Raw genomic sequence first — 13,595 nt, 5'->3', positions numbered from 1 at the left:
TGGCTAGACGCCATATCACTCCTGAACGCCCTGAGGCGATCCTCCATCAGCTTAACTATCCCTTCCTTGATCTACCCGAAGATGATAGGGGTTAACTTAAGGATGCCTCTGGTGATCTCAGACGCGATGAACTCGCGTAGTCTCTCATCTACTGGTTCGGAGCCTGAACCCGAACCCGATCCCTCTCTTGAGCTGCCAACTACTGGCCTCTATCGTAGTACCACCATTCCGTAAAACATAATACCAACCGTCAGTGATATTGATACATCTAAAGGAATCACACCCACCACAAGTTCCCTGGTCTCGTCTCAGCCTTCCTTGATTTAGGTACGGATCCTCTGCTTTCAATAGTACGGGCCCATACTACCTTCCACATCTATCCGTACCTTCCCCAAGGACTGTCTTGACTCCACCAAGTCCCTTTCACCACTGCTGATTCTCTGCTATTCCCATTCTAGACTTACCCTAGGGAAAATCTTTGACTCCACCCAAACCGGTCCTCGGCTATTGAAGGCCTCCTTGTAATGCCAATTAGCCATTACCTGAATACCATCACATGTGATGAGGCTCAAATAATCCTTTAAGTAACAGACTCGTCCCTACAACGGTTAGACTCAGACAAGAGCTGCGTAATAGGGCTAAATCCAGCACTCTGAGATTATTCAACCCTGATCACATATGACGTGACGTATTCACTTAATGGCTAACTCCCATCACTCAGAGTCCCACAAAGCACAAAGCAAGCGGCATTCGGACGCATGAAAACTACTCAAGTAAATCTTTTCTCATGGTGAGAAGCTGAACTAGCATATAATGATGTGCTCATACTATCAGGCCTAACTTAAACAGGCTATCTTACTGCTGTCTACTCAATACTAGCATGCAATTCTCATAAGCTGAAGCACATAAGGCATCATTCCTAGATCCTTAGTCTTACTCTAGCATGCTGTTCTACTGAAACTGATATACATAAGATAACTTGTATGGGTACTATGAGCAATACTTACTTGAGCTCGGTCGGTCGCGCACATCACACACTTGTTCCTTCTCAAAACTCTTTTATCTTAGCTTTTAGAAAGTCATTTTCTTTGTAAAAATCTTTTAATCCCTTGGTTTGAGTCCAGACACCCCCGAAGGTGTGTCCGAATCCCTAAAACCAGGGCTCTAATAACAACTTGTAACGACCCAATTTTCAAGTCCAAAAATTTCATTTTTAATTAATTGATTTATAAAAACATTTGTAAGAAAACACTAGCTAATAAAAACTTTTCATACATCCACAACTCGTGTTTGAAAACCATTCACAAAATAAAACAACGTCAGAGTACAATCCCAAGAAACACTAATGCGGAAAACCAACATGTGTATGTATGATGTGCCGCTACTGTGCCAGCTCCTTCCCCTTCGCTGAAGAGGTACTTGAAACCAAAGTTGTAAACTGTAAGCACGAAGCTTAGTGAGTTCCCCCATCGTACCACATACCATACAATCACATAACATACATACAGTCAGGCTATTCTAGGGTGTCTGACCTACCTGGTACGTCCATTCTAGGGGTTAACCTACCCGTGCGGCCATTCTGGGGTACTGACCTACCAGTCGGTCCTAACAACCGACTCTCGGGGACTATTCCACCACCTACTGCTACTATCACATATATTATAACATAAACATATTATTAGACATATCTGGGGTGTCCAAACTACCCTTCGGTCCTAACAACCGAACTTGGGGACTATTCCCGTCCTACTAACGCTATCACATTTAACATATCATGTCAGTATATAAACATATAATCACATACTGTTAGACATATATGGGGTGCCTCACCTATCTTTCAGTCCTAACAACCGAACTTTACCACCATCACATATAACATATTATGCCAACATATAACATATCAGGTAGTAGCAACCCTAGATGATATCACGAAGACAATCATCTAACATACAACTCCTACTGGTGGGCCGACATTGTGGCCGTAGACCCACCGCTACTGGAAGGTAACTCACCTCGTAGTAGCTGCTGATCTGTATGGGAATCCTATGACTGCTGCCATTGCTGCTCCGGTAATCCTCCAACTATAATTCCCATAAAACGCTTAGTCATACACTACTAACTGTCCTTAGGGTAAAATGACCAATTTACCCCTGAACAAGTCAAAGTCAAAGTCAAAGTCAACTTCTAGTTGACCTGACTTGCCGAGTTGGTTCGCCAACTCACCGAGTCCCTATCCTTCTATTTGTCCTTATACCCGTCTCTACTCGTCGAGTTAGGCGATGACTCGACGAGTTTTCCTTCTAATTGGACATCGACTGAATCTTCATCTGACTCGTCAAGTTGTATGAACAACTCGTCGAGTTCATCTTCAACTGATACACGGGTCCTGTCCTTGGCTCGCCGAGTTGTATGAACAACTCGTCGAGTTCATCTTCATCCTTAAGAGGATTGCCTTGGACTCACCGAGTCTGCTCATGCACTCACCGAGTCCCATGAATTTCCATAACAATGGCTTAGTCCAGAACGTTGGGTCATTCCCCGGAACTCCCTAGAACCCTTGCACACTCAACTGGGTCCTTTTGACCCTCAAATGATATGGGAAAGAAACCTTGGACTCGTCGAGTCCAAGAATGGACTCGTCGAGTCGGTCACATCCTCTCACTAAATCTTCGATTTCTGTCGTACAACTCTTGATCAAAAAATAGATCTATGCTTCTACAATCGACCAATCACGTAAAGTTACAAACTTTACGTGCATGCATGGGACCTTGAGCTCAAAAGGTCCTTAAACAAGCTCTTACAATGCATTGGGCCTTCTTTGAGTGCAAAAGCCACTCCTTTTTGCCTTGTAACCCCTCTAAGGACCTAGATCTGAAACATCAACTCCTAACCATGCTTGCAATCATGGTTGGAGACCAAAATGGCTTAGAAAAGCCCTAGAACTCCACGAAATGGGATCTATCAAAAGAACAAACAAGGAATAGACTTTTTACCTTCTGTAGACTGCAAATGATGCTCAAAATCGGATCCTTCTAGCCTCCTCTTGATCCTTCAAGCTTTTCCTTCCTTCCTTGGATCACAAAAGCACCAAAATCACTCCAAATGCCTTAGATTACTTCAATAACGGCTAGGGTTTGCTATGGGGGTCTTCTGGAATAAAATGGGATGAAGGAGGCCGAGTTAAGGTGTTTAAATGGGGTGCAAACCCTTGGGTTAGGGTTTTTGTCCAGACAGGGCCTACTTGCCGAGTCCGGGACCCGACTCGCCGAGTCCATTACTTAAGTCTGCGTCCCATCCTGCTTTTACTCGGCGAGTTGGTCCTTCAACTCGCCGAGTCCAAGGCGAAAATGCAAATTATTTTAAGGAATTAATAAAAGAATACGTACCAAGAACCAGGTGCTACATCTGTATACAACCTATATCTGAAGCTTTAAGTTCATCATGTGTCCCAATCTCCATTAACTGACCTTCCTCCATCACAGCTATAAAATTAGCATTTTTAATTAACAAAAGCCTTCTACCAATTATCATGGTTGAACGACCCAACATTAACAAATCCAAAGCCTTTTGAACAGATCTTTCAGCTTCAAAACCAAGTTCACCTGTCACTTCATCAAGAAGAAGAATACAAGGATTCGAAAGCACTGCCCTTGCAACCAAAAGTCTTATCTTCTGTTCTTCTATTAAAGATAAACCTGCCCTACCTACCTGAAAGCAACACATGTTTTCTCATTATGTTAAAAGGGTAAAACTGTCATTTCATATACTCTTTTGGTTTTTAGTTACCTGTGTATCATATCCTTTTGTATTGTATCCTCTTTCAAGTGAGCTGCTGAATGTATGTGCATGAGCTATTTTAGTTGCATCTTCAATTTGAAGTGATGTCGCATCTCTCCCATAGGCGATATTGTCCTTGATACATAAGCTTAGTAATGCAGGCTCTTGAGTAAATAAACCAATTTGGCTCATTAGCCCCATTTTTTATATTATTATTATTATTTAATTATTTGATATTGTTTCTAATATTTTTTTGTATGTATTGTCTCTTTTAGGTTGCTTCTCAAGTTCATAGAGGTCAATATTCAAATAGCTTTGTTAATCGTTTTTTATGATTATTAGACGTTCGAACACTTGATAGGTGTGTTTTCCGTTTCATCTTAATTTTTCCACTATTACTAAATTACCCATATATGAATTCATGATTACTTAATTTAATGGTGATTTCCAATCTTTTTTGATTTCCAACTTTCATCGCTCAAAACATTGGATCTGTAGGTTGTTGTTGTTCCTCACAATTTAACCATATTTTTTCACTGTTATGTAGTTATATGACAAGTTTAACATCCGCCATAACATCGTTGAACTTCTAGAATACCAAAATGCTTGGAAACAGGTAACTTTTTATTATTATGCCTCCAATAATTAGGTATAGAACAGGAGAGGCTATGTGACTGGAAATCTTAATATTTGATCAACGAACCTATGGCATCCAATAAATCGGAACAACTTGTATGAACATGGTATGCAAAGAAAGCTTCACTAGAAAAACATTCCACGTGGCTGAGTATAGTTATCAATGTGCTTTTAGGGAACCTTTTTGGCCTTACATTGCTGGCACATGTAAATTCTGCCTGTTTGAATATTTTGACCTTCACTAGTGATGTTACAAACCACTAATAAGTTGTGCACGATTAATGGGAAACCCTACTTGTTTTAAGTTGAAGACTAAGCCTGCAGGAGTTCTTGACACTCTTTCTTTAAATTCAATTCAAATTTGGTCTACAATATTAGGCTCCATGCGTTTTCTTTTTATGTTTTACATTAAAGTGTTAGCCATAACCTGGGTTATTTTTGGCAATACAACCCCTGTTGCACTAACACTTGACATGATTACTATCTCAACAACATATATATTCAACTCTACATCGGTTAATATCCCTCATTTATTTTAGGCAGATACAGGCAACAACGACATTGTGGCGTCATTTTTGGTAATCAACAATCTGACATCATTACCCTTGAGTTGTTTAAAAATGGTTACTGTTTGATGTTTATAAATTTATTATAGGGGCAGAAGTGGAATTCACTTTGTGAGAGGTTAGATAGCTATGATTTGTTTTTTTTATTAAAGAAAAATGTATGTTTTTCTATTTTTTTCTGCTTAACAAACATTACATTGTTGACATATTTCCTTGAGAGTTTCTAGACCCAGCCAGGTATTGTTGCTGAAAAAAGCATGCTTTTCCTCTGTGATGGAAGCTTTTCCAATATATGCTCTAAATCTTACTCAAAACCAACACCAAACATTTGATCAGATTCATCAAGAACCAAGAACTGAACCTCCACCAATTTTAGGATGTTACTGTCAATAAGGTCAATAAGTCTTCCTGGTGTTCCAACATCACATCAAATCCACAAGACAATGCATTTTGCTGTGAATTATATGACACGCCACCATAGACACAAACAATGCTCAAATATTGAGCAGATTCTTTGATCTCTGATTCTACTTGCCTTGCTAACTCCCTGGTAGGTGTAAGGACCAAGACTCTGGGAAGACGTTGACCACGCCTTTACATAAAAGATATAAGAAACTAGTTATATACAACATATTATTTGAATTACCAAGTACTAAATGTTATATTATTTGATTTTTTTTTCAGAAACTAGAGAAGCTTTAGGAGGAAGAACAAGTTGACGAGCCATTCACCCGAAAATAAATAAAGATTAGATCTCCACAACGTGGAAGAAGTGGAAGATCTGTTGTGACAATAAAGAATCTACAATTTAGCTATGAAGACAAGGTAATTCATTAATAATAAGGTTGAACTTTTTTATTTTCTTTGTGATAATTAAATATGTAAGGATATGCTCTGGTTTGTTTTTTTGTAGGTTCTTTTAAAAAAATCTAACATATCTATCGAAAGGGGTGATAAAGTTGCCATAATTGGGCCAAATGATTGTGGAAAGAGCACTCTACTTAAGTTAACTATGGGTTTACAAAATCCCAATAGTGGTGAAGTAATTCTTGGTGAACACAACGTGCTTCCAAACTACTTTGAGCAAAATCAGGTGATGCATTTTTCATTGTTTCATAATTTCCTCATATTAAGGATGTTTGTTGTAAAGTATTTGGGAAAAGAGTACGCTACTTTGGTTAATTGAGAAAGCCTCATTTTTTAAATTTTATATTAAGTTGTTCTTTCTGCATGAAGTGAAAACGAAACATCCATTTACATACTATATATATTATTACATTTAGGGGTTGCTTTTTTTACTTAATGCGCTTAACGGGTTAAGAATTTAATCTTGATTTATTCTACACAGAATGACTTGATGGGTTAAGCCAAAAATTTAGGCTTAATGTATTAAAACACTAATTCTATGCCTGTTTTCCCTTCTTTTTTTTTTCTTTCCTCCCAACTCTTCTTTGGAAAGGGTAAAATGGTCATTTTATTTCATTAAGATGGTTTATTTAATCTAGAATAGAAAAAGACTCGGACAAAAATAACACCTTGATGTTTATAATAATAATATTTAATACTAACATAATAGGAGATTTTTCTATGAACTCAAATTAGAATCATCAATTTTTTAAACATGATGAGAAGGTTACCGAAGGATAAGGATAGTATTGTCAGCGAACAAGGACTAGTTCTGATCTATCGTCTATACAAAAGGTGTAAATGTCCTTCTTATCCTCATAATTGAAAATAGTCCGTGTAACAAATATGAATGATTCCTTTAAGATTAGTGATTAAAGCGAACCACCCTCCATCGTATATGGTTTTCACCTTTAGTAACGTAAAGATTCCTAGATTAAAGCTCATTATGTGATTGTGTGATTCATAAAAGTTTTTTTTTTGTTTAAGGTAATGCTTCAATCCCTTACTTTCCATCCATGCCCGATGGACAGCAGCCCGTAACACCGAGTTCAACAGTTTACTGTTACCTGGTACACCTAGTGGCAAACCAATGACACAAAGAATTTTTTGACATGATATGTGAAACAAGAGATGCTGGAGCCCATAGAGAAGCTACGGAAAAACTGAAGAAGTGAGTTGAAGAGCTGACATGGAGATTAGACTTTTAAAAGCATTTGAGGGTATATTTTTTATATTTCTTGTATCTAATTACTTTGTAAATTTTGTTACAACTTTTATTGATTTGTTTTATCTTTCCATGGAACGATTATTTGTATGACATTAAATTTTATGCAATGGATTGTATTTTTTGTATATGATATTTTATTTTCTATTTTGATGCATTAAATACAAATTTAATTTGAAAATTAGTAAATCTATAAATAATTTTTTTTTAAACATTTAAAATTATGATACACAAATATGTGTGTCATCTTCATTTATGACATGGCCTTTCTTGACAGGGGCTTTAATGATACGCAATGCGAGTTGTAAATGCGCGTCGTAAGGTTACGACACACAAATGCATGTCATCTTCCTTTATAATAGGGCCTTAATTGATACGTAATGCGTGTCGTAAATGCGCGTCGTAAATGTGTGTCGTAAATGCGCGTCGTAAATAGACGACGTGCAAAAGCGTGTCGTCTCTCGTTATGACATGGCCTTCCTTGACACGCATTTGCGCGTCGTCTGATTCTTTTACAACCCGCATTGCACGTCGTAAAAGGCTATTTTTCTTGTAGTGATGGATGAATCCCTCATTAAATCATGGATTAGTCCTACCCGAAGAGTACTTGATGACGACTACAAGCCTTATCTCACCTATGCGGAACCCCCATCTAACGGTTATTGGGACATTCCCATCTCTCCAAATGCTAAATTCCTCATCGTCTTCGAGTTGTTTGACCGCAACCCCCCCCCCCCCCCCCCCCCCCCCCGATGATCAGAGGTTGCCACTGGAATTTGAAAGACTCAAAAGATTCCATGCCAAGCATGGATCTGCAATTGAAAACATCTGGTCAGGTGACAAGCCGACTGCGGTCAAGAACTTCAAATCCCAGAAATTTATGAAAGCAGACTTCATTTTGTATGCTCTCACAAGAAGGAACTCAGACTATGTCCGAACCCAAGCTAACTTTCCTTGCATCAACCCGGAGGAAGTCTTTCTGATAGCTAGGGTATTCCAGATCAAGACAGAGAAGTATCCAAGGATGAAGATTACGTATGAAAGGGATAGTACGTTTCGAAAAGAAACTATTTGTAATTTTGTAAAGATTGAAGCGGACATCCACCCATCCCTTGCTCAAAAGTTTAACCTTCCTCCCCTTGATCCAGCCCCGATGTTGACTGAAGGTTTTCAAGAAAGATCCCTTGGAGCAACCAACTTCCTAGATCTTGGAGTCATCTTCAAACACAGAGACAATGAAACAAAGTACTTCATTCCTATGACTGCCATGCATCGCCTCACCCGGAAGCAGCTAGAGGTCACTCAAGCCGCAATTCACAAGTCAAAACATAAAACTGTTGAAGTGAAGTTTGAAATCTCCAGGAGGATCGTCTGGCTCGGAGAAGTAAGGTAGTTCTGGTGGCTTCTCATTGGATTCCTTAATCTTGTTAGATGAAAGAAAGTTGAAGAGGTCACTTAGGTGAAATTGTTGAAACATAAAATTGACCCTTTTAAACTTGACCAAACCGCAACCGTTTTCTAATCCGCAACCAATCTCACATCTGTAACCAAGAACCGCATCCGTAGTCATCGTCATCACCAACCTTAGTTTAGTTTTATATGTTCTCTTATGTCTTTACATTTCTTTACCTAGTGTGCCTTGCATGGCCACCTTAGACAGATTTAACTTTGTAATCTTCAAGACTCTATAAATAGAGTTTCCTTGTTCTTAACGAAATCATCGATTACAACACATCTCATATCTCTTGTAATTTAGATCTTACTCTCTCATCTCTCTCTTACACTCAAATTTCTCTAGAACTCGAACTGTTATATTATGATCATAATCTCTCTCGGAGCAAGTTAGTCTTGGCTTAATCACTCTAAGTCTGATCTTATTTACTAACTCGATTTGTTTCCAATCCTTGTTAAGAATCAACTTAATTTTATACGTGATAGAATACTTGGTTTCATTTATATTTCCTTATATTTCCGCACCTAATTATCTAATAATCTAACTCTAACTTATTATTATTGTTGAGCTTTATGATCCTTTGAGTTAAACTTTAATTCCACAATATAAACTTCCTCTAACGTTTGTTCAAGTGTTTTTCTCAATTTTTTCTCTCCAAACTTAAAACTCTTTCTTAGTTTTAGAAAAATCATTTCATTTGAAATTTTTTCTCAAATCCTCAGTTTGAGTCCAGACAGACCGAAGTTACATCCCAATGCCTCAAACCAAGGCTCTGATAGCAACTAGTAACACCGTAAATTTTCATACAAAAACTTTCATTTTTAAAACATATAAAAAACATATTATAATTCTAAAAAGCCACAATAGTGTCAATGTTAACTCAAATCCTCAAAATAAATATTATTATCCCAAAATCCTCAACAGAGTCTCGAATAGGTATGTACAATCAAGTCGGCGCCTTTCTGCGATCCTGAGAACTACCTGAAACACATATCTCACAACACGGTAAGCACAAAGCTTAGTGAGTTCCCCAAAAATACCAAATACACAAATAATAAGCCTCTCATGACTATAACTCGGCATGGACCCTCCGGTCTCACGCGTAGCTCGGTGTGGACCCTCCGATAATCTGTCTAAGTGAGGACCCTCTGGTCTCACAACTCGGGTTGGACCCTCCTGCCCTGTATCTCAGCGAGGACCCTCCGGTCTCATAACTCGGTTTGGACCCTTCGGTCCTACTCAGTAAGGCACAAAATAATATAGCATACACCACAAAGACAAGATGCACAATATCACATAACTCAAATAAGCACATAGGACCCTCTGGTCGATAACTCAAATAAGACCCACTGGTCACTCAGTATTAACACTCAGGTAAGTATAGTGAGAAGAGTCACCTCATAATCAAGCAAGGAAACCGAATACCCCTCGTACAGTCTAATCACTGCCTACATTTAATAAGCATCTCTAACTAATACTTTAAGATCACAACATTATATAAAATCATGCTAGTCCATCTCTAACTCTTTGGATGGGTAAAAGACCACTTTACCCCTCTATGACCTCTGTCACTCAAGTTTGATGAAACCCTGAAGTCAACAGAAGTCAACACTCTAGTCAAAAGTCCATGTTGACCCAACTCATCGAGTGCATCTATGCAACTTGTCGAGTCCATTCGTTTCCTCAGAACCCTGATGAAAGTCCAACTCAACTCGCCGAGTTGCCCGTCAACTCTCCGAGTTACAACGTGTTCAGATTCATCGGGACAAACCCTAACCTATTCAACAAGTCGGATCATCGACTCGTCGAGTCCCTTAAGTTGAATTCTCATTCAGACGTTTTAAGGTAGAAATGACGTCCCATACTCCGGATCTATCTTCCTATGGCTTGAATATCACGTAAAGCTACAAGCTTTACGTTCATGCATGGCATATTAGGCTCATAATGCCAATACAAGCTCCAAAAAGGGTTAGATACACAAGAGATTCCTTCTAGCTTAATAAAGCGCGCGTCTTTGGACTCACAAGTCCCCCTATAGTCCAGATATGAGGTTCCAACTGATGGGTTTTGAGCATTCTAACACTTCCTAAGTGTACATGCAACCCTAATAACCTTGGATCTATGTTTGTCTAATTATCATGCAAAGTTGAATTCCAAGGTTATATTCCTATCTAGCATACATGGGGAACAATTTCTAACTTGACTGAAAGATAGAATAACTTACCTTGTTGTTGCTTATGTTCCTTGAAACCTTGTGATCCTATCACCCCAAGTGTGATGCCTCAAATGCTTCACACAACACCAAATGCTCTTGGAAAGACTTTTGAGAGAATACACACTTCTTGAAATCGGCCTAGCCCTCTTGTTTCTTATGTGTAGCCGATTTTGGTGGAGAATGGAACTCTTATATAGTGTTGACACATCTAGGGTTACACCATGTAAACCCTAATGTGTCATGACTCTTCATTTCCATGACCCATGGGTTTGTAACTCCGATGGAGCATCCATGGAGCATCCTATGGGTAGAACCCAACTTGATAATCCATGGAGCCTCTTAGCCCACTATACAAGATATGAATGATTTACATAATCAACCCATATATTTAATTAGTTATCTTTTGATCACTTAATTAATTCCAAATTAATTCTTTGATCAAACTAATCAAATAATATTATTAATATATTAGAACTTATAATATATTAATAATCTCCAAGTGTTATTCCTCTCATTTAGTCTATCCAATTGTATGGTGCCATGCAACCCAAATGGACCATGCCGGGTCGGGTCAAGTACTAACCAGAAATAGTTATGGACTTAGACACCTTATCCAACAGTCTCCCACTTGGATAAGTCTAATAACTATAACTCCAGTACTTCAGGAACCGACCGACAATCATAGCTCTTTCAAGGTCTCTCAGAACTGAGAAGATGTTGATACGCCATTTAAGATAAGTGATCATATAATCCTCTGTTCTAGATATTAGCCGGAAAAATACATGGAACAATGTCTTACTTATTGTCCAGCAGTTTGTTTCTTAATTTCCGATTTGTTTGACAAAGAACTTAATTGAACACATCAACTTAGTTCTGACCGGGCTTGATACATAGGTCAAAACAAAATCATCGAGGGGCCTAGATATCAGCTTCTAATCCAAGAAGGGACAGATAAACTTCGACTCATATGTTTGTTCTACCACTCATTGAATTTTACACAAAAGCACGTTTTATAACATCGAGTTACCAATGCGTTTTCGTACAATCAATGCATAACCAACTTGTAAGTAACAAATCATATCTCTAGGTTTGAAGACTTATATGATATTACCGTCTCACGATCACTCGAGATAAATTCCATGAAGTGATTCCAGTGAGCGTGGGTTGACTCCAATGCTCAGAACTTATGAGCACTCATGATTGTTGTAGCCTTGTCCAAAACCTTAGACCTCTGCAACCAATCATGACAGTCTTGATTCATACCTACTTCCGACATATGACCGACTGTGGAGGTTTGAATAATATGTTATACCAAACAAAATTATTCTGGAAGTCAAAACATGCAAAAGAAATATAGTAAATGGTCGACAAGAGATAGCAACACTTTACTCATAAATAAAACACCTTTTATTCATCATCTAATGTCAATTACACTTTACAAGTTTCTGGGTTATCTAACTACTAAATCTAATATCATCCTTCAGCCCTATGCTCCGAGCATGCTGGAGATGCTTAATCCGAGTCAGTCCCTTCGTGAGGGGATCTGCTGGGTTCTCATCTGATGATACCCTCTTTGCCACGAGGAGTCCTTCTTCTATCCGATGTCTGATAAAATGGTATTTTCTGTCGATGTGTCTGGATCTCCCGTGATCCCTTGGTTCCTTGGCTAAGGCAATAGCACTTTCACTATCACAGAAAATTTCCATTGGCTCTTTTATAGCTGGTACAACTCCGAGGTCTCCAATGAAGTTCTTCAGCCATATCGCCTCCTTTGCCGCCTCGCTAGCTGCAATATACTCTGATTCACAAGTTGAATCAGCCACTGTCTCTTGCTTGGAACTCTTCCAAGAAATTGCTCCTCCATTTAGCGTAAAGACCCAGCCCGACTGAGAGCGGAAATTATCCCTATCAGTCTGGAAGCTAGCATCACTATACCCTACAACTCTCAAGTCATTACTCCCACCGAGGGTAAGGACCTAATCCTTAGTCCTCCGTAGGTACTTGAGGATATTCTTTACAGCAGTCCAGTGTGCCTTGCCAGGGTTCGCCTGATACCTGCTAACCATGCTCAGGGAAAAGGCTACATCAAGTCGAGTACACGTCATAGCATACATGATCGATCCTACTGCCGAAGCATAAGGGATTCGACTCATTTCTGCTATCTTAGCCTCAGTGCTAGGGTTTTTGTCTTACTCAATCTGGTGTTACTCTGGATGGGTAACTCTCCTTTCTTGGAGTCCTGCATGCTGAATCTCTTCAGCACCTTATCCAAGTAGGTACTCTGACTAAGTCCAATTAGTTTTTTACTCCGATCTCTCAAGATCCTTATCCCTAGAATATAGGCAGCTTCTCCTAGGTCCTTCATAGAGAAACACTTCCCAAGCCAGGACTTAACTTCCTGCAGAGTTGGGATGTCATTTCCTATGAGTAGTATGTCATCCACATACAACACCAAAAAGCTAACTATACTCCCACTAGCCTTGACATACACGCAAGACTCATCTTCACTCCTAGAAAAGCCAAATTCCTTGACCTTTTCATCAAATCGAAGATTCCATCTGCGAGGTGCTTGCTGATGGGTTTTGAGCATTCTAACACTTCCTAAGTGTACTTGCAACCCTAATAACCTTGGATCTATGTTTGTCTAATTATCATGCAAAGTTGAATTCCAAGGCTATATTCCTATCTAGCATACATGGGGAACAATTTTAACTTGAATGAGAGATAGAATAACATACCTTGTTGTTGCTTATGTTCCTTGAAACCTTGTGAGCCTAGCACCCCAAGTGTGATGCCTCAAATGCTTCACACAACACC

The sequence above is a fragment of the Lactuca sativa genome, chromosome 5 (genome assembly GCF_002870075.4).
Source record: "Lactuca sativa cultivar Salinas chromosome 5, Lsat_Salinas_v11, whole genome shotgun sequence".
NCBI lineage: Eukaryota > Viridiplantae > Streptophyta > Magnoliopsida > Asterales > Asteraceae > Lactuca > Lactuca sativa.
Note: the sequence above shows the minus strand (reverse complement) of the source record.